Source organism: Phyllobates terribilis, unplaced genomic scaffold (genome assembly GCF_046119375.1).
Source record: "Phyllobates terribilis strain yellow unplaced genomic scaffold, ASM4611937v1 Scaffold_4__5_contigs__length_816908805, whole genome shotgun sequence".
Lineage (NCBI taxonomy): Eukaryota > Metazoa > Chordata > Amphibia > Anura > Dendrobatidae > Phyllobates > Phyllobates terribilis.
This window is the reverse complement of record NW_027362764.1, coordinates 191,472,338-191,497,034: the sequence shown is the minus strand read 5'-3', so window position 1 is coordinate 191,497,034 and position 24,697 is coordinate 191,472,338.

Below are 24,697 nucleotides of genomic sequence, written 5' to 3'. Positions count from 1 at the left end.
ACTGTGGTTTTGCCATCCCACCGTAAAAAATCTCTATTATTCAGCTTTTGGTATTTTTTTCCGTAAAGAAAAACAGTAGTGTCTCCTGACTGTTGTGATACAGAAATATATCTGTTGAAAATAGTCGTGTGTAGGTCCGACATTCCAGTGTGGTTTCACTGTTCCATGGGTCAAATCGCTGTACTATCCAGTTTTGGGCCTTTGGTATCTAAAAAAAAAGCAGCTTGAGTGTGTCGCTCACTGTTCAGCCGCAAATATCTCTATTTTAAAAAGTGTGGTATACCCCAGTAAACAATAACTGTGGTTTTGCCATCCCACTTTAAAAAATCTCTATAATTCAGGTTTTGTTATATTTTCCGTAAAGAAAAACAGTAGTGTCTCCTGACTGTTGTGACACAAAAATATATCTGTTGAAAATAGTCTTGTGTAAGTAACGCGCCACCTGGGCCTGTGCTGTGCAGGGGGATACCCGGAGCCGGATCGCTGGGGGTTGTAGTCTCAATGTGGCAGTGACCCGGTCCGTGCCCAGGGCGGTCAAACCAGTGGCAGTCTATAGGTAAGAACAATGTCCGACTACGCCACCCGTGGATTGCGGTCAGTGGGGACCGCCGCTGCGCTGCCGACCGCTGAGGCTGATGTTGTTTGCGCAGCCGAGTATGGGATAACTCCCCACGGGAGAAGTATTGCCTCAGGGCAGCTAAGATGGATGATGGGAGTGATGGTGTGAGCGTCCCAGTAGTAATGGTGCTGGTGCGGCAAGGAATCACAGAGACGTGTGGTGCAGTTCAGGGTCTTTACTGATGGTATAAAGCAGACCCTCCCGGGAGTACTGGTTAGCAGTAGGGGCCTGGTCAGTCTGTGAGCAAGCAGGATCTCCCCTGGCCAGGTGGAGTTGTAGGCCTCCCCGACTATCTGCACTCTTTCCTGGCTACCTTGCTCTATGCGGGTAGAAGTAGCCCACGTCCCTGAGTATACCGTGTGGTGCTCACCCATATGGCCGGTGACTTGGGGACTTCCGTCAGCCTTCGCTTCACGATGGCGGTGCTGGTCCCTTGCTTGTGAACGTGCCTTCGGGTTTCTATGGCCAGAGGACATGGAATCCCCTGCCGGTTGGATTCTGCTGCTGGACCTTGATGTCCCCACAGCCTCGGACTCCGTGTCCGGTATTAGTGTCTTCAGCCAAGGCGAGCTCTCTAGCTTCCAGCCTCTGGCACTCGCTCCTACTCCTACAGAGCTCCAGTTGTCACTTTCCCTCTCCAGGCTCTGACTACCCTAATCCCGCCCCAGACCCAGTTTATAAGGCAGATTCCTCCCCTCCCAAGTCTGGGCGGGCAGTGTTGCATACTTAGGGCTCCTGACCAGAGAAACCTCCCACTTGCTCTCAGACATAATATCTCTATTACTGTGGCAACCAGACCCCTGGGGTGTCACATAAGCCCGACATCCCAGTGTGGTTTCGCAGTTCCACGGGTCAAATCGCTGTATTATCCAGTTTTAGGCCTTTGGTATCTAAAAAAAAAGGAGTTTGAGTGTGTCGCTCACTGTTCAGCCGCAAATATCTCTATTTAAAAAAGTGTGGTATACCCCAGTAAACAATAACTGTGGTTTTGCCATCCCATGTTAAAAAATCTATATTATTCAGCTTTTGGTAGTTTTTTCCGTAAAGAAAAACAGTAGTGTCTCCTGACTGTTGTGACACAAAAATATATCTGTTGAAAATAGTCTTGTGTAGGCCCGACATCCCAGTGTGGTTTCGCAGGTCCACGGGTCAAATCGCTGTACTATCCAGTTTTGGGCCTTTGGTATCTAAAAAAAAGCAGTTTGAGTGTGTCGCTCACTGTTCAGCCGCAAATATCTCTATTTAAAAAAGTGTGGTATACCCCAGTAAACAATAACTGTGGTTTTGCCATCCCACGGTAAAAAATCTCTATTATTCAGCTTTTGGTAGTTTTTTCCGTAAAGAAAAATATTAGTGTCTCCTGACTGTTGTGACACAAAAATATATCTGTTGAAAATAGTCTTGTGTAGGCCCGACATCCCAGTGTGGTTTCGCAGTTCCACGGGTCAAATCGCTGTACTATCCAGTTTTGGGCCTTTGGTATCTAAAAAAAAAGGAGTTTGAGTGTGTCGCTCACTGTTCAGCCGCAAATATCTCTATTTAAAAAAGTGTGGTATACCCCAGTAAACAATAACTGTGGTTTTGCCATCCCACGGTAAAAAATCTCTATTATTCAGCTTTTGGTATATTTTCCATAAAGAAAAACAGTAGTGTCTCCTGACTGTTGTGACACAAAAATATATCTGTTGAAAATAGTCTTGTGTAGGCCCGACATCCCAGTGTGGTTTCGCAGTTCCACGGGTCAAATCGCTGTACTATCCAGTTTTGGGCCTTTGGTATCTTAAAAAAAGCAGTTTGAGTGTGTCGCTCACTGTTCAGCCGCAAATATCTCTATTTTAAAAAGTGTGGTATACCCCAGTAAACAATAACTGTGGTTTTGCCATCCCACGGTAAAAAATCTCTATTATTCAGCTTTTGGTAGTTTTTTCCGTAAAGAAAAACAGTAGTGTCTCCTGACTGTTGTGACACAAAAATATATCTGTTGAAAATAGTCTTGTGTAGGCCCGACATACCAGTGTGGTTTCGCAGTTCCACGGGTCAAATCGCTGTACTATCCAGTTTTTGGCCTTTGGCATCTAAAAAAAAGCAGTTTGAGTGTGTCGCTCACTGTTCAGCCGCAAATATCTCTATTTAAAAAAGTGTGGTATACCCCAGTAAACAATAACTGTGGTTTTGCCATCCCACGGTAAAAAATCTGTATTTTTCAGGTTTTGGTATATTTTCCGTAAAGAAAAACAGTAGTGTCTCCTGACTGTTGTGACACAAAAATATATCTGTTGAAAATAGTCTTGTGTAGGCCCGACATCCCAGTGTGGTTTCGCAGTTCCACGGGTCAAATTGCTGTACTATCCAGTTTTGGGCCTTTGGTATCTAAAAAAAAAGCAGTTTGAGTGTGTCGCTCACTGTTAAGCCGCAAATATCTCTATTTAAAAAAGTGTGGTATACCCCAGTAAAAAATAACTGTGGTTTTGCCATCCCACGGTAAAAAATCTCTATTATTCAGCTTTTGGTATTTTTTTCCGTAAAGAAAAACAGTAGTGTCTCCTGACTGTTGTGATACAGAAATATATCTGTTGAAAATAGTCGTGTGTAGGTCCGACATCCCAGTGTGGTTTCACTGTTCCATGGGTCAAATCGCTGTACTATCCAGTTTTGGGCCTTTGGTATCTAAAAAAAAAGCAGCTTGAGTGTGTCGCTCACTGTTCAGCCGCAAATATCTCTATTTTAAAAAGTGTGGTATACCCCAGTAAACAATAACTGTGGTTTTGCCATCCCACTTTAAAAAATCTCTATAATTCAGGTTTTGTTATATTTTCCGTAAAGAAAAACAGTAGTGTCTCCTGACTGTTGTGACACAAAAATAAATCTGTTGAAAATAGTCTTGTGTAAGTAACGCGCCCCCTGGGCCTGTGCTGTGCAGGGGGATACCCGGAGCCGGATCGCTGGGGGTTGTAGTCTCAATGTGGCAGTGACCCGGTCCGTGCCCAGGGCGGTCAAACCAGTGGCAGTCTATAGGTAAGAACAATGTCCGACTACGCCACCCGTGGATTGCGGTCAGTGGGGACCGCCGCTGCGCTGCCGACCGCTGAGGCTGATGTTGTTTGCGCAGCCGAGTATGGGATAACTCCCCACGGGAGAAGTATTGCCTCAGGGCAGCTAAGGTGGATGATGGGAGTGATGGTGTGAGCGTCCCAGTAGTAATGGTGCTGGTGCGGCAAGGAATCACAGAGACGTGTGGTGCAGTTCAGGGTCTTTACTGATGGTATAAAGCAGACCCTCCTGGGAGTACTGGATAGCAGTAGGGGCCTGGTCAGTCTGTGATCAAGCAGGATCTCCCCTGGCCAGGTGGAGTTGTAGGCCTCCCCGACTATCTGCACTCTTTCCTGGCTACCTTGCCCTATGCGGGTAGAAGTAGCCCACGTCCCTGAGTATACCGTGTGGTGCTCACCCATATGGCCGGTGACTTGGGGACTTCCGTCAGCCTTCGCTTCACGATGGCGCTGCTGGTCCCTTGCTTGTGAACGTGCCTTCGGGTTTCTATGGCCAGAGGACATGGAATCCCCTGCCGGTTGGATTCTGCTGCTGGACCTTGATGTCCCCACAGCCTCGGACTCCGTGTCCGGTATTAGTGTCTTCAGCCAAGGCGAGCTCTCTAGCTTCCAGCCTCTGGCACTCGTTCCTACTCCTACAGAGCTCCAGTTGTCACTTTCCCTCTCCAGGCTCTGACTACCCTAATCCCGCCCCAGACCCAGTTTATAAGGCAGATTCCTCCCCTCCCAAGTCTGGGCGGGCAGTGTTGCATACTTAGGGCTCCTGACCAGAGAAACCTCCCACTTGCTCTCAGACATAATATCTCTATTACTGTGGCAACCAGACCCCTGGGGTGTCACATAAGCCCGACATCCCAGTGTCTTCGCAGTTCCACGGGTCAAATCGCTGTATTATCCAGTTTTAGGCCTTTGGTATCTAAAAAAAAAAGGAGTTTGAGTGTGTCGCTCACTGTTCAGCCGCAAATATCTCTATTTAAAAAAGTGTGGTATACCCCAGTAAACAATAACTGTGGTTTTGCCATCATACGGTAAAAAATCTCTATTATTCAGCTTTTGGTATATTTTCCATAAAGTAAAACAGTAGTGTCTCCTGACTGTTGTGACACAAAAATATATCTGTTGAAAATAGTCTTGTGTAGGCCCGACATACCAGTGTGGTTTCGCAGTTCCATGGGTCAAATCGCTGTACTATCCAGTTTTTGGCCTTTGGCATCTAAAAAAAAGCAGTTTGAGTGTGTCGCTCACTGTTTAGCCGCAAATATCTCTATTTAAAAAAGTGTGGTATACCCCAGTAAACAATAACTGTGGTTTTGCCATCCCACGGTAAAAAATCTGTATTTTTCAGCTTTTGGTATATTTTCCGTAAAGAAAAACAGTAGTGTCTCCTGACTGTTGTGACACAAAAATATATCTGTTGAAAATAGTCTTGTGTAGGCCCGACATCCCAGTGTGGTTTCGCAGTTCCACGGGTCAAATTGCTGTACTATCCAGTTTTGGGCCTTTGGTATCTAAAAAAAAAGCAGTTTGAGTGTGTCGCTCACTGTTAAGCCGCAAATATCTCTATTTAAAAAAGTGTGGTATACCCCAGTAAACAATAACTGTGGTTTTGCCATCCCACCGTAAAAAATCTCTATTATTCAGCTTTTGGTATTTTTTTCCGTAAAGAAAAACAGTAGTGTCTCCTGACTGTTGTGATACAGAAATATATCTGTTGAAAATAGTCGTGTGTAGGTCCGACATTCCAGTGTGGTTTCACTGTTCCATGGGTCAAATCGCTGTACTATCCAGTTTTGGGCCTTTGGTATCTAAAAAAAAAGCAGCTTGAGTGTGTCGCTCACTGTTCAGCCGCAAATATCTCTATTTTAAAAAGTGTGGTATACCCCAGTAAACAATAACTGTGGTTTTGCCATCCCACTTTAAAAAATCTCTATAATTCAGGTTTTGTTATATTTTCCGTAAAGAAAAACAGTAGTGTCTCCTGACTGTTGTGACACAAAAATATATCTGTTGAAAATAGTCTTGTGTAAGTAACGCGCCACCTGGGCCTGTGCTGTGCAGGGGGATACCCGGAGCCGGATCGCTGGGGGTTGTAGTCTCAATGTGGCAGTGACCCGGTCCGTGCCCAGGGCGGTCAAACCAGTGGCAGTCTATAGGTAAGAACAATGTCCGACTACGCCACCCGTGGATTGCGGTCAGTGGGGACCGCCGCTGCGCTGCCGACCGCTGAGGCTGATGTTGTTTGCGCAGCCGAGTATGGGATAACTCCCCACGGGAGAAGTATTGCCTCAGGGCAGCTAAGATGGATGATGGGAGTGATGGTGTGAGCGTCCCAGTAGTAATGGTGCTGGTGCGGCAAGGAATCACAGAGACGTGTGGTGCAGTTCAGGGTCTTTACTGATGGTATAAAGCAGACCCTCCCGGGAGTACTGGTTAGCAGTAGGGGCCTGGTCAGTCTGTGAGCAAGCAGGATCTCCCCTGGCCAGGTGGAGTTGTAGGCCTCCCCGACTATCTGCACTCTTTCCTGGCTACCTTGCTCTATGCGGGTAGAAGTAGCCCACGTCCCTGAGTATACCGTGTGGTGCTCACCCATATGGCCGGTGACTTGGGGACTTCCGTCAGCCTTCGCTTCACGATGGCGGTGCTGGTCCCTTGCTTGTGAACGTGCCTTCGGGTTTCTATGGCCAGAGGACATGGAATCCCCTGCCGGTTGGATTCTGCTGCTGGACCTTGATGTCCCCACAGCCTCGGACTCCGTGTCCGGTATTAGTGTCTTCAGCCAAGGCGAGCTCTCTAGCTTCCAGCCTCTGGCACTCGCTCCTACTCCTACAGAGCTCCAGTTGTCACTTTCCCTCTCCAGGCTCTGACTACCCTAATCCCGCCCCAGACCCAGTTTATAAGGCAGATTCCTCCCCTCCCAAGTCTGGGCGGGCAGTGTTGCATACTTAGGGCTCCTGACCAGAGAAACCTCCCACTTGCTCTCAGACATAATATCTCTATTACTGTGGCAACCAGACCCCTGGGGTGTCACATAAGCCCGACATCCCAGTGTGGTTTCGCAGTTCCACGGGTCAAATCGCTGTATTATCCAGTTTTAGGCCTTTGGTATCTAAAAAAAAAGGAGTTTGAGTGTGTCGCTCACTGTTCAGCCGCAAATATCTCTATTTAAAAAAGTGTGGTATACCCCAGTAAACAATAACTGTGGTTTTGCCATCCCATGGTAAAAAATCTATATTATTCAGCTTTTGGTAGTTTTTTCCGTAAAGGAAAACAGTAGTGTCTCCTGACTGTTGTGACACAAAAATATAACTGTTGAAAATAGTCTTGTGTAGGCCCGACATCCCAGTGTGGTTTCGCAGTTCCACGGGTCAAATCCCTGTACTATCCAGTTTTGGGCCTTTGGTATCTAAAAAAAAGCAGTTTGAGTGTGTCGCTCACTGTTCAGCCGCAAATATCTCTATTTAAAAAAGTGTGGTATACCCCAGTAAACAATAACTGTGGTTTTGCCATCCCACGGTAAAAAATCTCTATTATTCAGCTTTTGCTAGTTTTTCCGTAAAGAAAAACATTAGTGTCTCCTGACTGTTGTGACACAAAAATATATCAGTTGAAAATAGTCTTGTGTAGGCCCGACATCCCAGTGTGGTTTCGCAGTTCCACGGGTCAAATCGCTGTACTATCCAGTTTTGGGCCTTTGGTATCTAAAAAAAAAGCAGTTTGAGTGTGTCGCTCACTGTTCAGCCGCAAATATCTCTATTTAAAAAAGTGTGGTATACCCCAGTAAACAATAACTGTGGTTTTGCCATCCCACGGTAAAAAATCTCTATTATTCAGCTTTTGGTATATTTTCCATAAAGAAAAACAGTAGTGTCTCCTGACTGTTGTGACACAAAAATATATCTGTTGAAAATAGTCTTGTGTAGGCCCGACATCCCAGTGTGGTTTCGCAGTTCCACGGGTCAAATCGCTGTACTATCCAGTTTTGGGCCTTTGGTATCTTAAAAAAAGCAGTTTGAGTGTGTCGCTCACTGTTCAGCCGCAAATATCTTCATTTAAAAAAGTGTGGTATACCCCAGTAAACAATAACTGTGGTTTTGCCATCCCACGGTAAAAAATCTCTATTATTCAGCTTTTGGTAGTTTTTTCCGTAAAGAAAAACAGTAGTGTCTCCTGACTGTTGTGACACAAAAATATATCTGTTGAAAATAGTCTTGTGTAGGCCCGACATCCCAGTGTGGTTTTGCAGTTCCATGGGTCAAATCGCTGTACTATCCAGTTTTGGGCCTTTGGTATCTAAAAAAAAAGCAGTTTGAGTGTGTCGCTCACTGTTCAGCCGCAAATATCTCTATTTTAAAAAGTGTGGTATACCCCAGTAAACAATAACTGTGGTTTTGCCATCCCACGGTAAAAAATCTCTATTATTCAGCTTTTGGTAGTTTTTTCCGTAAAGAAAAACAGTAGTGTCTCCTGACTGTTGTGACACAAAAATATATCTGTTGAAAATAGTCTTGTGTAGGCCCGACATACCAGTGTGGTTTCGCAGTTCCACGGGTCAAATCGCTGTACTATCCAGTTTTGGGCCTTTGGTATCTAAAAAAAAGCAGTTTGAGTGTGTCGCTCACTGTTCAGCCGCAAATATCTCTATTTAAAAAAGTGTGGTATACCCCAGTAAACAATAACTGTGGTTTTGCCATCCCACGGTAAAAAATCTGTATTTTTCAGGTTTTGGTATATTTTCCGTAAAGAAAAACAGTAGTGTCTCCTGACTGTTGTGACACAAAAATATATCTGTTGAAAATAGTCTTGTGTAGGCCCGACATCCCAGTGTGGTTTCGCAGTTCCACGGGTCAAATTGCTGTACTATCCAGTTTTGGGCCTTTGGTATCTAAAAAAAAAGCAGTGTGAGTGTGTCGCTCACTGTTAAGCCGCAAATATCTCTATTTAAAAAAGTGTGGTATACCCCAGTAAACAATAACTGTGGTTTTGCCATCCCACAGTAAAAAATCTCTATTATTCAGCTTTAGGTATTTTTTTCCGTAAAGAAAAACAGTAGTGTCTCCTGACTGTTTTGACACAAAAATATATCTGTTGAAAATAGTCGTGTGTAGGTCCGACATCCCAGTGTGGTTTCGCTGTTCCATGGGTCAAATCGCTGTACTATCCAGTTTTGGGCCTTTGGTATCTAAAAAAAAAGCAGCTTGAGTGTGTCGCTCACTGTTCAGCCGCAAATATCTCTATTTTAAAAAGTGTGGTATACCCCAGTAAACAATAACTGTGGTTTTGCCATCCCACTTTAAAAAATCTCTATAATTCAGGTTTTGTTATATTTTCCGTAAAGAAAAACAGTAGTGTCTCCTGACTGTTGTGACACAAAAATATATCTGTTGAAAATAGTCTTGTGTAAGTAACGCGCCCCCTGGGCCTGTGCTGTGCAGGGGGATACCCGGAGCCGGATCGCTGGGGGTTGTAGTCTCAATGTGGCAGTGACCCAGTCCGTGCCCAGGGCGGTCAAACCAGTGGCAGTCTATAGGTAAGAACAATGTCCGACTACGCCACCCGTGGATTGCGGTCAGTGGGGACCGCCGCTGCGCTGCCGACCGCTGAGGCTGATGTTGTTTGCGCAGCAGAGTATGGGATAACTTCCCACGGGAGAAGTATTGCCTCAGGGCAGCTAAGGTGGATGATGGGAGTGATGGTGTGAGCGTCCCAGTAGTAATGGTGCTGGTGCAGCAAGGAATCACAGAGACGTGTGGTGCAGTTCAGGGTCTTCACTGATGGTATAAAGCAGACCCTCCCGGGAGTACTGGTTAGCAGTAGGGGCCTGGTCAGTCTGTGAGCAAGCAGGATCTCCCCTGGCCAGGTGGAGTTGTAGGCCTCCCCGACTATCTGCACTCTTTCCTGGCTACCTTGCTCTATGCGGGTAGAAGTAGCCCACGTCCCTGAGTATACCGTGTGGTGCTCACCCATATGGCCGGTGACTTGGGGACTTCCGTCAGCCTTCGCTTCACGATGGCGGTGCTGGTCCCTTGCTTGTGAACGTGCCTTCGGGTTTCTATGGCCAGAAGACATGGAATCCCCTGCCGGTTGGATTCTGCTGCTGGACCTTGATGTCCCCAAAGCCTCGGACTCCGTGTCCGGTATTAGTGTCTTCAGCCAAGGCGAGCTCTCTAGCTTCCAGCCTCTGGCACTCGCTCCTACTCCTACAGAGCTCCAGCTGTCACTTTCCCTCTCCAGGCTCTGACTACCCTAATCCCGCCCCAGACCCAGTTTATAAGGCAGATTCCTCCCCTCCAAAGTCTGGGCGGGCAGTGTTGCATACTTAGGGGTCCTGACGAGAGAAACCTCCCACTTGCTCTCAGACATAATATCACTATTACTGTGGCAACCAGACCCCTGGGGTGTCACATAAGCCCGACATCCCGGTGTGATTTCGCAGTTCCACGGGTCAAATTGCTGTATTATCTAGTTTTAGGCCTTTGGTGTCTAAAAAAAAAGGAGTTTGAGTGTGTCGCTCACTGTTCAGCCGCAAATATCTCTATTTAAAAAAGTGTGGTATACCCCAGTAAACAATAACTGTGGTTTTGCCATCCCACGGTAAAAAATCTATATTATTCAGCTTTTGGTAGTTTTTTCCATAAAGAAAAACAGTAGTGTCTCCTGACTGTTGTGACACAAAAATATATCTGTTGAAAATAGTCTTGTGTAGGCCCGACATCCCAGTGTGGTTTCGCAGTTCCACGGGTCAAATCGCTGTACTATCCAGTTTTGGGCCTTTGGTATCTAAAAAAAAGTAGTTTGAGTGTGTCGCTCACTGTTCAGCCGCAAATATCTCTATTTAAAAAAGTGTGGTATACCCCAGTAAACAATAACTGTGGTTTTGCCATCCCACGGTAAAAAATCTCTATTATTCAGCTTTTGGTATATTTTCCGTGAAGAAAAACAGTAGTGTCTCCTGACTGTTGTGACACAAAAATATATCTGTTGAAAATAGTCTTGTGTAGGCCCGACATCCCAGTGTGGTTTCGCAGTTCCACGGGTCAAATCGCTGTACTGTCCAGTTTTGGGCCTTTGGTATCTTAAAAAAAAGCAGTTTGAGTGTGTCGCTCATTGTTCAGCCGTAAATATCTTTATTTAAAAATGTGTGGTATACCCCAGTAAACAATAACTGTGGTTTTGCCATCCCACGGTAAAAAATCTCTATTATTCAGCTTTTGGTATTTTTTTCCGTAAAGAAAAACAGTAGTGTCTCCTGACTGTTGTGACACAAAAATATATCTGTTGAACATAGTCTTGTGTAAGCCCGACATCCCAGTGTGGTTTCGCAGTTTCACGGGTCAAATCACTGTACTATCCAGTTTTGGGCCTTTGGTATCTAAAAAAAAGGAGTTTGAGTGTGTCTCTCACTGTTCAGCCGCAAATATCTCTATTTAAAAAAGTGTGGTATACCCCAGTAAACAATAACTGTGGTTTTGCCATCCCACGGTAAAAAATCTCTATTATTCAGCTTTTGGTAGTTTTTTCCGTAAAGAAAAACAGTAGTGTCTCCTGACTGTTGTGACACAAAAATATATTTGTTGAAAATAGTCTTGTGTAGGCCCGACATCCCAGTGTGGTTTCGCATTTCCACGGGTCAAATCGCTGTAGTATCCAGTTTTGGGCCTTTGGTATCTTAAAAAAAAGCAGTTTGAGTGTGTCGCTCACTGTTCAGCCGCAAATATCTCTATTTTAAAAAGTGTGGTATACCCCAGTAAACAATAACTGTGGTTTTCCAATCCCACGGTAAAAAATCTCTATTATTCAGCTTTTGGTAGTTTTTTCCGTAAAGAAAAACAGTAGTGTCTCCTGACTGTTGTGACACAAAAATATATCTGTTGAAAATAGTCTTGTGTAGGCCCGACATACCAGTGTGGTTTCGCAGTTCCACGGGTCAAATCGCTGTACTATCCAGTTTTTGGCCTTTGGCATCTAAAAAAATGCAGTTTGAGTGTGTCGCTCACTGTTAAGCCGCAAATATCTCTATTTAAAAAAGTGTGGTATACCCCAGTAAACAATAACTGTGGTTTTGCCATCCCACAGTAAAAAATCTCTATTATTCAGCTTTAGGTATTTTTTTCCGTAAAGAAAAACAGTAGTGTCTCCTGACTGTTTTGACACAAAAATATATCTGTTGAAAATAGTCTTGTGTAGGCCCGACATCCCAGTGTGGTTTCGCTGTTCCATGGGTCAAATTGCTGTACTATCCAGTTTTGGGCCTTTGGTATCTAAAAAAAAAGCAGTGTGAGTGTGTCGCTCACTGTTCAGCCGCAAATATCTCTATTTAAAAAAGTGTGGTATACCCCAGTAAACAATAACTGTGGTTTTGCCATCCCACAGTAAAAAATCTCTATTATTCAGCTTTAGGTATTTTTTTCCGTAAAGAAAAACAGTAGTGTCTCCTGACTGTTTTGACACAAAAATATATCTGTTGAAAATAGTCGTGTGTAGGTCCGACATCCCAGTGTGGTTTCGCTGTTCCATGGGTCAAATCGCTGTACTATCCAGTTTTGGGCCTTTGGTATCTAAAAAAAAAGCAGCTTGAGTGTGTCGCTCACTGTTCAGCCGCAAATATCTCTATTTTAAAAAGTGTGGTATACCCCAGTAAACAATAACTGTGGTTTTGCCATCCCACTTTAAAAAATCTCTATAATTCAGGTTTTGTTATATTTTCCGTAAAGAAAAACAGTAGTGTCTCCTGACTGTTGTGACACAAAAATATATCTGTTGAAAATAGTCTTGTGTAAGTAACGCGCCCCCTGGGCCTGTGCTGTGCAGGGGGATACCCGGAGCCGGATCGCTGGGGGTTGTAGTCTCAATGTGGCAGTGACCCAGTCCGTGCCCAGGGCGGTCAAACCAGTGGCAGTCTATAGGTAAGAACAATGTCCGACTACGCCACCCGTGGATTGCGGTCAGTGGGGACCGCCGCTGCGCTGCCGACCGCTGAGGCTGATGTTGTTTGCGCAGCCGAGTATGGGATAACTTCCCACGGGAGAAGTATTGCCTCAGGGCAGCTAAGGTGGATGATGGGAGTGATGGTGTGAGCGTCCCAGTAGTAATGGTGCTGGTGCAGCAAGGAATCACAGAGACGTGTGGTGCAGTTCAGGGTCTTCACTGATGGTATAAAGCAGACCCTCCCGGGAGTACTGGTTAGCAGTAGGGGCCTGGTCAGTCTGTGAGCAAGCAGGATCTCCCCTGGCCAGGTGGAGTTGTAGGCCTCCCCGACTATCTGCACTCTTTCCTGGCTACCTTGCTCTATGCGGGTAGAAGTAGCCCACGTCCCTGAGTATACCGTGTGGTGCTCACCCATATGGCCGGTGACTTGGGGACTTCCGTCAGCCTTCGCTTCACGATGGCGGTGCTGGTCCCTTGCTTGTGAACGTGCCTTCGGGTTTCTATGGCCAGAAGACATGGAATCCCCTGCCGGTTGGATTCTGCTGCTGGACCTTGATGTCCCCAAAGCCTCGGACTCCGTGTCCGGTATTAGTGTCTTCAGCCAAGGCGAGCTCTCTAGCTTCCAGCCTCTGGCACTCGCTCCTACTCCTACAGAGCTCCAGCTGTCACTTTCCCTCTCCAGGCTCTGACTACCCTAATCCCGCCCCAGACCCAGTTTATAAGGCAGATTCCTCCCCTCCAAAGTCTGGGCGGGCAGTGTTGCATACTTAGGGGTCCTGACGAGAGAAACCTCCCACTTGCTCTCAGACATAATATCACTATTACTGTGGCAACCAGACCCCTGGGGTGTCACATAAGCCCGACATCCCGGTGTGATTTCGCAGTTCCACGGGTCAAATTGCTGTATTATCTAGTTTTAGGCCTTTGGTGTCTAAAAAAAAAGGAGTTTGAGTGTGTCGCTCACTGTTCAGCCGCAAATATCTCTATTTAAAAAAGTGTGGTATACCCCAGTAAACAATAACTGTGGTTTTGCCATCCCACGGTAAAAAATCTATATTATTCAGCTTTTGGTAGTTTTTTCCATAAAGAAAAACAGTAGTGTCTCCTGACTGTTGTGACACAAAAATATATCTGTTGAAAATAGTCTTGTGTAGGCCCGACATCCCAGTGTGGTTTCGCAGTTCCACGGGTCAAATCGCTGTACTATCCAGTTTTGGGCCTTTGGTATCTAAAAAAAAGTAGTTTGAGTGTGTCGCTCACTGTTCAGCCGCAAATATCTCTATTTAAAAAAGTGTGGTATACCCCAGTAAACAATAACTGTGGTTTTGCCATCCCACGGTAAAAAATCTCTATTATTCAGCTTTTGGTATATTTTCCGTGAAGAAAAACAGTAGTGTCTCCTGACTGTTGTGACACAAAAATATATCTGTTGAAAATAGTCTTGTGTAGGCCCGACATCCCAGTGTGGTTTCGCAGTTCCACGGGTCAAATCGCTGTACTGTCCAGTTTTGGGCCTTTGGTATCTTAAAAAAAAGCAGTTTGAGTGTGTCGCTCATTGTTCAGCCGTAAATATCTTTATTTAAAAATGTGTGGTATACCCCAGTAAACAATAACTGTGGTTTTGCCATCCCACGGTAAAAAATCTCTATTATTCAGCTTTTGGTATTTTTTTCCGTAAAGAAAAACAGTAGTGTCTCCTGACTGTTGTGACACAAAAATATATCTGTTGAACATAGTCTTGTGTAAGCCCGACATCCCAGTGTGGTTTCGCAGTTTCACGGGTCAAATCACTGTACTATCCAGTTTTGGGCCTTTGGTATCTAAAAAAAAGGAGTTTGAGTGTGTCTCTCACTGTTCAGCCGCAAATATCTCTATTTAAAAAAGTGTGGTATACCCCAGTAAACAATAACTGTGGTTTTGCCATCCCACGGTAAAAAATCTCTATTATTCAGCTTTTGGTAGTTTTTTCCGTAAAGAAAAACAGTAGTGTCTCCTGACTGTTGTGACACAAAAATATATTTGTTGAAAATAGTCTTGTGTAGGCCCGACATCCCAGTGTGGTTTCGCATTTCCACGGGTCAAATCGCTGTAGTATCCAGTTTTGGGCCTTTGGTATCTTAAAAAAAAGCAGTTTGAGTGTGTCGCTCACTGTTCAGCCGCAAATATCTCTATTTTAAAAAGTGTGGTATACCCCAGTAAACAATAACTGTGGTTTTCCAATCCCACGGTAAAAAATCTCTATTATTCAGCTTTTGGTAGTTTTTTCCGTAAAGAAAAACAGTAGTGTCTCCTGACTGTTGTGACACAAAAATATATCTGTTGAAAATAGTCTTGTGTAGGCCCGACATACCAGTGTGGTTTCGCAGTTCCACGGGTCAAATCGCTGTACTATCCAGTTTTTGGCCTTTGGCATCTAAAAAAAAGCAGTTTGAGTGTGTCGCTCACTGTTCAGCCGCAAATATCTCTATTTAAAAAAGTGTGGTATACCCCAGTAAACAATAACTGTGGTTTTGCCATCCTACCGTAAAAAATCTCTATTATTCAGCTTTTGGTATTTTTTTCCGTAAAGAAAAACAGTAGTGTCTCTTGACTGTTGTGACACAAAAATATATCTGTTGAAAATAGTCGTGTGTAGGTCCGACATCCCAGTGTGGTTTCACTGTTCCATGGGTCAAATCGCTGTACTATCCAGTTTTGGGCCTTTGGTATCTAAAAAAAAAGCAGCTTGAGTGTGTCGCTCACTGTTCAGCCGCAAATATCTCTATTTTAAAAAGTGTGGTATACCCCAGTAAACAATAACTGTGGTTTTGCCATCCCACTTTAAAAAATCTCTATAATTCAGGTTTTGTTATATTTTCCGTAAAGAAAAACAGTAGTGTCTCCTGACTGTTGTGACACAAAAATATATCTGTTGAAAATAGTCTTGTGTAAGTAACGCGCCCCCTGGGCCTGTGCTGTGCAGGGGGATACCCGGAGCCGGATCGCTGGGGGTTGTAGTCTCAATGTGGCAGTGACCCGGTCCGTGCCCAGGGCGGTCAAACCAGTGGCAGTCTATAGGTAAGAACAATGTCCGACTACGCCACCCGTGGATTGCGGTCAGTGGGGACCGCCGCTGCGCTGCCGACCGCTGAGGCTGATGTTGTTTGCGCAGCCGAGTATGGGATAACTTCCCACGGGAGAAGTATTGCCTCAGGGCAGCTAAGGTGGATGATGGGAGTGATGGTGTGAGCGTCCCAGTAGTAATGGTGCTGGGGCAGCAAGGAATCACAGAGACGTGTGGTGCAGTTCAGGGTCTTCACTGATGGTATAAAGCAGACCCTCCCGGGAGTACTGGTTAGCAGTAGGGGCCTGGTCAGTCTGTGAGCAAGCAGGATCTCCCCTGGCCAGGTGGAGTTGTAGGCCTCCCCGACTATCTGCACTCTTTCCTGGCTACCTTGCTCTATGCGGGTAGAAGTAGCCCACGTCCCTGAGTATACCGTGTGGTGCTCACCCATATGGCCGGTGACTTGGGGACTTCCGTCAGCCTTCGCTTCACGATGGCGGTGCTGGACCCTTGCTTGTGAACGTGCCTTCGGGTTTCTATGGCCAGAGGACATGGAATCCCCTGCCGGTTGGATTCTGCTGCTGGACCTTGATGTCCCCACAGCCTCGGACTCCGTGTCCGGTATTAGTGTCTTCAGCCAAGGCGAGCTCTCTAGCTTCCAGCCTCTGGCAATCGCTCCTACTCCTACAGAGCTCCAGCTGTCACTTTCCCTCTCCAGGCTCTGACTACCCTAATCCCGCCCCAGACCCAGTTTATAAGGCAGATTCCTCCCCTCCAAAGTCTGGGCGGGCAGTGTTGCATACTTAGGGGTCCTGACGAGAGAAAACTCCCACTTGCTCTCAGACATAATATCTCTATTACTGTGGCAACCAGACCCCTGGGGTGTCACATAAGCCCGACATCCCGGTGTGATTTCGCAGTTCCATGGGTCAAATCGCTGTATTATCTAGTTTTAGGCCTTTGGTGTCTAAAAAAAAAAGGAGTTTGAGTGTGTCGCTCACTGTTCAGCCGCAAATATCTCTATTTAAAAAAGTGTGGTATACCCCAGTAAACAATAACTGTGGTTTTGCCATCCCACGGTAAAAAAATCTACATTGTTCAGCTTTTGGTAGTTTTTTCCATAAAGAAAAACAGTAGTGTCTCCTGACTGTTGTGACACAAAAATATATCTGTTGAAAATAGTCTTGTGTAGGCCCGACATCCCAGTGTGGTTTCGCAGTTCCACGGGTCAAATCGCTGTACTATCCAGTTTTGGGCCTTTGGTATCTAAAAAAAAGCAGTTTGAGTGTGTCGCTCACTGTTCAGCCGCAAATATCTCTATTTAAAAAAGTGTGGTATACCCCAGTAAACAATAACTGTGGTTTTGCCATCCCACGGTAAAAAATCTCTGTTATTCGGCTTTTGGTAGTTTTTTCCGTAAAGAAAAACAGTAGTGTCTCCTGACTGTTGTGACACAAAAATATATCTGTTGAAAATAGTCTTGTGTAGGCCCGACATGCCAGTGTGGTTTCGCAGTTCCACGGGTCAAATCGCTGTACTATCCAGTTTTGGGCCTTTGGTATCTAAAAAAAAAGCAGTTTGAGTGTGTCGCTCACTGTTCAGCTGCAAATATCTCTATTTAAAAAAGTGTGGTATACCCCAGTAAACAATAACTGTGGTTTTGCCATCCCACGGTAAAAAATCTCTATTATTCAGCTTTTGGTATATTTTCCGTAAAGAAAAACAGTAGTGTCTCCTGACTGTTGTGACACAAAAATATATCTGTTGAAAATAGTCTTGTGTAGGCCCGACATCCCAGTGTGGTTTCGCAGTTCCACGGGTCAAATCGCTGTACTGTCCAGTTTTGGGCCTTTGGTATCTTAAAAAAAAGCAGTTTGAGTGTGTCGCTCATTGTTCAGCCGTAAATATCTTTATTTAAAAATGTGTGGTATACCCCAGTAAACAATAACTGTGGTTTTGCCATCCCACGGTAAAAAATCTCTATTATTCAGCTTTTGGTATTTTTTTCCGTAAAGAAAAACAGTAGTGTCTCCTGACTGTTGTGACACAAAAATATATCTGTTGAACATAGTCTTGTGTAAGCCCGACATCCCAGTGTGGTTTCGCAGTTCCACGGGTCAAATCACTGTACTATCCAGTTTTGGGCCTTTGGTATCTAAAAAAAAGGAGTTTGAGTGTGTCTCTCACTGTTCAGCCGCAAATATCTCTATTTAAAAAAGTGTGGTATACCCCAGTAAACAATAACTGTGGTTTTGCCATCCCACGGTAAAAAATCTCTATTATTCAGCTTTTGGTAGTTTTTTCCGTAAAGAAAAACAGTAGTGTCTCCTGACTGTTGTGACACAAAAATATATTTGTTGAAAATAGTCTTGTGTAGGCCCGACATCCCAGTGTGGTTTCGCAGTTCCACGGGTCAAATCGCTGTACTATCCAGTTTTGGGCCTTTGGTATCTAAAAAAAAGCAGTTTAAGTGTGTCGCTCACTGTTCAGCCGCAAATATCTCTATTTAAAAAAGTGTGGTATACCCCAGTAAACAATAACTGTGAATTTGCCATCCCTCGGTAAAAAATCTCTATTATTCAGGTTTTGGTAGTTTTTTCCGTAAAGAAAAACAGTAGTGTCTCCTGACTGTTGTGACACAAAAATATATCTATTGAAAATAGTCTTCTGTAGGCCCGACATCCCAGTGTGGTTTCGCAGTTCCACGGGTCAAATCGCTGTACTATCCTGTTTTGGGCCTTTGGTATCTAAAAAAAAAGCAGTTTGAGTGTGTCGCTCACTGTTCAGCCGCAAATATCTCTATTTAAAAAAGTGTGGTATACCCCAGTAAACAATAATTGTGGTTTTGCCATCCCACGGTAAAAAATCTCTATTATTCAGCTTTTGGTAGTTTTTTCCGTAAAGAAAAACAGTAGTGTCTCCTGACTGTTGTGACACAAAAATATATCTGTTGAAAATAGTCTTGTGTAGGCCCGACATCCTAGTGTGGTTTCGCAGTTCCACGGGTCAAATCGCTGTACTATCCAGTTTTGGGCCTTTGGTATCTAAAGAAAAAGCAGTTTGAGTGTGTCGCTCACTGTTCAGCCGCAAATATCTCTATTTAAAAAAGTGTGGTATACCCCAGTGAACAATAACTGTGGTTTTGCCATCCCACGGTAAAAAATCTGTATTTTTCAGGTTTTGGTATATTTTCCGTAAAGAAAAACAGTAGTGTCTCCTGACTGTTGTGACACAAAAATATATCTGTTGAAAATAGTCTTGTGTAGGACCGACATCCCAGGGTGGTTTCGCAGTTCCATGGGTCAAATCGCTCTACTATCCAGTTTTGGGCCTTTGGTATCTAAAAAAAAAGCAGCTTGAGTGTGTCGCTCACTGTTCAGCCGCAAATATCTCTATTTTAAAAAGTGTGGTATACCCCAGTAAACAATAACTGTGGTTTTGCCATCCCACGGTAAAAAATCTCTATTATTCAGCTTTTGGTAGTTTTTTCCGTAAAGAAAAACAGTAGTGTCTCCTGACTGTTGTGACACCAAAATATATCTGTTGAAAATAGTCTTGTGTAGGCCCGACATACCAGTGTGGTTTCGCAGTTCCACGGGTCAAATCACTGTACTATCCAGTTTTTGGCCTTTGGTATCTAAAAAAAAATCAGTTTGAGTGTGTCGCTCACTGTTCAGCCGCAAATATCTATATTTAAAAAAGTGTGGTATACCCCAGTAAACAATAACTGTGGTTTTGCCATCCCACGGTAAAAAATCTCTATTATTCAGCTTTTGGTAGTTTTTTCCGTAAAGGAAAACAGTAGTGTCTCCTGACTGTTGTGACACAAAAATATATCTGTTGAAAATAGTCTTGTGTAGGTCCGACATCCCAGTGTGGTTTCGCTGTTCCATGGGTCAAATCGCTGTACTATCCAGTTTTGGGCCTTTGGTTTCTAAAAAAAAAAGCAGCTTGAGTGTGTCGCTCACTGTTCAGCCGCAAATATCTCTATTTTAAAAAGTGTGGTATACCCCAGTAAACAATAACTGTGGTTTAGCCATCCCACTTTAAAAAATCTCTATAATTCAGGTTTTGTTATATTTTCCGTAAAGAAAAACAGTAGTGTCTCCTGACTGTTGTGACACAAAAATATATCTGTTGAAAATAGTCTTGTGTAAGTAACGCGCCCCCTGGACCTGTGCTGTGCAGGGGGATACCCGGAGCCGGATCGCTGGGGGTTGTAGTCTCAATGTGGCAGTGACCCAGTCCGTGCCCAGGGCGGTCAAACCAGTGGCAGTCTATAGGTAAGAACAATGTCCGACTACGCCACCCGTGGATTGCGGTCAGTGGGGACCGCCGCTGCGCTGCCGACCGCTGAGGCTGATGTTGTTTGCGCAGCCGAGTATGGGATAACTTCCCACGGGAGAAGTATTGCCTCAGGGCAGCTAAGGTGGATGATGGGAGTGATGGTGTGAGCGTCCCAGTAGTAATGGTGCTGGTGCAGCAAGGAATCACAGAGACGTGTGGTGCAGTTCAGGGTCTTCACTGATGGTATAAAGCAGACCCTCCCGGGAGTACTGGTTAGCAGTAGGGGCCTGGTCAGTCTGTGAGCAAGCAGGATCTCCCCTGGCCAGGTGGAGTTGTAGGCCTCCCCGACTATCTGCACTCTTTCCTGGCTACCTTGCTCTATGCGGGTAGAAGTAGCCCACGTCCCTGAGTATACCGTGTGGTGCTCACCCATATGGCCGGTGACTTGGGGACTTCCGTCAGCCTTCGCTTCATGATGGCGGTGCTGGTCCCTTGCTTGTGAACGTGCCTTCGGGTTTCTATGGCCAGAGGACATGGAATCCCCTGCCGGTTGGATTCTGCTGCTGGACCTTGATGTCCCCACAGCCTCGGACTCCGTGTCCGGTATTAGTGTCTTCAGCCAAGGCGAGCTCTCTAGCTTCCAGCCTCTGGCACACGCTCCTACTCCTATAGAGCTCCAGCTGTCACTTTCCCTTTCCAGGCTCTGACTACCCTAATAACGCCCCAGACCCAGTTTATAAGGCAGATTCCTCCCCTCCAAAGTCTGGGCGGGCAGTGTTGCATACTTAGGGGTCCTGACGAGAGAAACCTCTCACTTGCTCTCAGACATAATATCTCTATTACTGTGGCAACCAGACCCCTGGGGTGTCACATAAGCCCGACATCCCGGTGTGATTTCGCAGTTCCACGGGTCAAATCGCTGTATTATCTAGTTTTAGGCCTTTGGTGTCTAAAAAAAAAGGAGTTTGAGTGTGTCGCTCACCGTTCAGCCGCAAATATCTCTATTTAAAAAAGTGTGGTATACCCCAGTAAACAATAACTGTGGTTTTGCCATCCCACGGTAAAAAAATCTATATTATTCAGCTTTTGGTAGTTTTTTCCATAAAGAAAAACAGTAGTGTCTCCTGACTGTTGTGACACAAAAATATATCTGTTGAAAATAGTCTTGTGTAGGCCCGACATCCCAGTGTGGTTTCGCAGTTCCACGGGTCAAATCGCTGTACTATCCAGTTTTGGGCCTTTGGTATCTAAAAAAAAGCAGTTTGAGTGTGTCGCTCACTGTTCAGCCGCAAATATCTCTATTTAAAAAAGTGTGGTATACCCCAGTAAACAATAACTGTGGTTTTGCCATCCCACGGTAAAAAATCTCTGTTATTCGGCTTTTGGTAGTTTTTTCCGTAAAGAAAAACAGTAGTGTCTCCTGACTGTTGTGACACAAAAATATATCTGTTGAAAATAGTCTTGTGTAGGCCCGACATCCCAGTGTAGTTTCGCAGTTCCACGGGTCAAATCGCTGTACTATCCAGTTTTGGGCCTTTGGTATCTAAAAAAAAAGCAGTTTGAGTGTGTCGCTCACTGTTCAGCTGCAAATATCTCTATTTAAAAAAGTGTGGTATACCCCAGTAAACAATAACTGTGGTTTTGCCATCCCACGGTAAAAAATCTCTATTATTCAGCTTTTGGTATATTTTCCGTAAAGAAAAACAGTAGTGTCTCCTGACTGTTGTGACACAAAAATATATCTGTTGAAAATAGTCTTGTGTAGGCCCGACATCCCAGTGTGGTTTCGCAGTTCCACGGGTCAAATCGCTGTACTGTCCAGTTCTGGGCCTTTGGTATCTTAAAAAAAAGCAGTTTGAGTGTGTCGCTCATTGTTCAGCCGTAAATATCTTTATTTAAAAATGTGTGGTATACCCCAGTAAACAATAACTGTGGTTTTGCCATCCCACGGTAAAAAATCTCTATTATTCAGCTTTTGGTATTTTTTTCCGTAAAGAAAAACAGTAGTGTCTCCTGACTGTTGTGACACAAAAATATATCTGTTGAACATAGTCTTGTGTAAGCCCGACATCCCAGTGTGGTTTCGCAGTTCCACGGGTCAAATCACTGTACTATCCAGTTTTGGGCCTTTGGTATCTAAAAAAAAGGAGTTTGAGTGTGTCTCTCACTGTTCAGCCGCAAATATCTCTATTTAAAAAAGTGTGGTATACCCCAGTAAACAATAACTGTGGTTTTGCCATCCCACGGTAAAAAATCTCTATTATTCAGCTTTTGGTAGTTTTTTCCGTAAAGAAAAACAGTAGTGTCTCCTGACTGTTGTGACACAAAAATATATTTGTTGAAAATAGTCTTGTGTAGGCCCGACATCCCAGTGTGGTTTCGCAGTTCCACGGGTCAAATCGCTGTACTATCCAGTTTTGGGCCTTTGGTATCTAAAAAAAAGCAGTTTAAGTGTGTCGCTCACTGTTCAGCCGCAAATATCTCTATTTAAAAAAGTGTGGTATACCCCAGTAAACAATAACTGTGGATTTGCCATCCCTCGGTAAAAAATCTCTATTATTCAGGTTTTGGTAGTTTTTTCCGTAAAGAAAAACAGTAGTGTCTCCTGACTGTTGTGACACAAAAATATATCTATTGAAAATAGTCTTCTGTAGGCCCGACATCCCAGTGTGGTTTCGCAGTTCCACGGGTCAAATCGCTGTACTATCCTGTTTTGGGCCTTTGGTATCTAAAAAAAAAGCAGTTTGAGTGTGTCGCTCACTGTTCAGCCGCAAATATCTCTATTTAAAAAAGTGTGGTATACCCCAGTAAACAATAATTGTGGTTTTGCCATCCCACGGTAAAAAATCTCTATTATTCAGCTTTTGGTAGTTTTTTCCGTAAAGAAAAACAGTAGTGTCTCCTGACTGTTGTGACACAAAAATATATCTGTTGAAAATAGTCTTGTGTAGGCCCGACATCCTAGTGTGGTTTCGCAGTTCCACGGGTCAAATCGCTGTACTATCCAGTTTTGGGCCTTTGGTATCTAAAGAAAAAGCAGTTTGAGTGTGTCGCTCACTGTTCAGCCGCAAATATCTCTATTTAAAAAAGTGTGGTATACCCCAGTGAACAATAACTGTGGTTTTGCCATCCCATGGTAAAAAATCTGTATTTTTCAAGTTTTGGTATATTTTCCGTAAAGAAAAACAGTAGTGTCTCCTGACTGTTGTGACACAAAAATATATCTGTTGAAAATAGTCTTGTGTAGGACCGACATCCCAGTGTGGTTTCGCAGTTCCATGGGTCAAATCGCTCTACTATCCAGTTTTGGGCCTTTGGTATCTAAAAAAAAAGCAGCATGAGTGTGTCGCTCAATGTTCAGCCGCAAATATCTCTATTTTAAAAAGTGTGGTATACCCCAGTAAAAAATAACTGTGGTTTTGCCATCCCACGGTAAAAAATCTCTATTATTCAGCTTTTGGTAGTTTTTTCCGTAAAGAAAAACAGTAGTGTCTCCTGACTGTTGTGACACAAAAATATATCTGTTGAAAATAGTCTTGTGTAGGCCCGACATCCTAGTGTGGTTTCGCAGTTCCACGGGTCAAATCGCTGTACTATCCAGTTTTGGGCCTTTGGTATCTAAAGAAAAAGCAGTTTGAGTGTGTCGCTCACTGTTCAGCCGCAAATATCTCTATTTAAAAAAGTGTGGTATACCCCAGTGAACAATAACTGTGGTTTTGCCATCCCACGGTAAAAAATCTGTATTTTTCAGGTTTTGGTATATTTTCCGTAAAGAAAAACAGTAGTGTCTCCTGACTGTTGTGACACAAAAATATATCTGTTGAAAATAGTCTTGTGTAGGACCGACATCCCAGGGTGGTTTCGCAGTTCCATGGGTCAAATCGCTCTACTATCCAGTTTTGGGCCTTTGGTATCTAAAAAAAAAGCAGCTTGAGTGTGTCGCTCACTGTTCAGCCGCAAATATCTCTATTTTAAAAAGTGTGGTATACCCCAGTAAACAATAACTGTGGTTTTGCCATCCCACGGTAAAAAATCTCTATTATTCAGCTTTTGGTAGTTTTTTCCGTAAAGAAAAACAGTAGTGTCTCCTGACTGTTGTGACACCAAAATATATCTGTTGAAAATAGTCTTGTGTAGGCCCGACATACCAGTGTGGTTTCGCAGTTCCACGGGTCAAATCACTGTACTATCCAGTTTTTGGCCTTTGGTATCTAAAAAAAAATCAGTTTGAGTGTGTCGCTCACTGTTCAGCCGCAAATATCTATATTTAAAAAAGTGTGGTATACCCCAGTAAACAATAACTGTGGTTTTGCCATCCCACGGTAAAAAATCTCTATTATTCAGCTTTTGGTAGTTTTTTCCGTAAAGGAAAACAGTAGTGTCTCCTGACTGTTGTGACACAAAAATATATCTGTTGAAAATAGTCTTGTGTAGGTCCGACATCCCAGTGTGGTTTCGCTGTTCCATGGGTCAAATCGCTGTACTATCCAGTTTTGGGCCTTTGGTTTCTAAAAAAAAAAGCAGCTTGAGTGTGTCGCTCACTGTTCAGCCGCAAATATCTCTATTTTAAAAAGTGTGGTATACCCCAGTAAACAATAACTGTGGTTTAGCCATCCCACTTTAAAAAATCTCTATAATTCAGGTTTTGTTATATTTTCCGTAAAGAAAAACAGTAGTGTCTCCTGACTGTTGTGACACAAAAATATATCTGTTGAAAATAGTCTTGTGTAAGTAACGCGCCCCCTGGACCTGTGCTGTGCAAGGGGATACCCG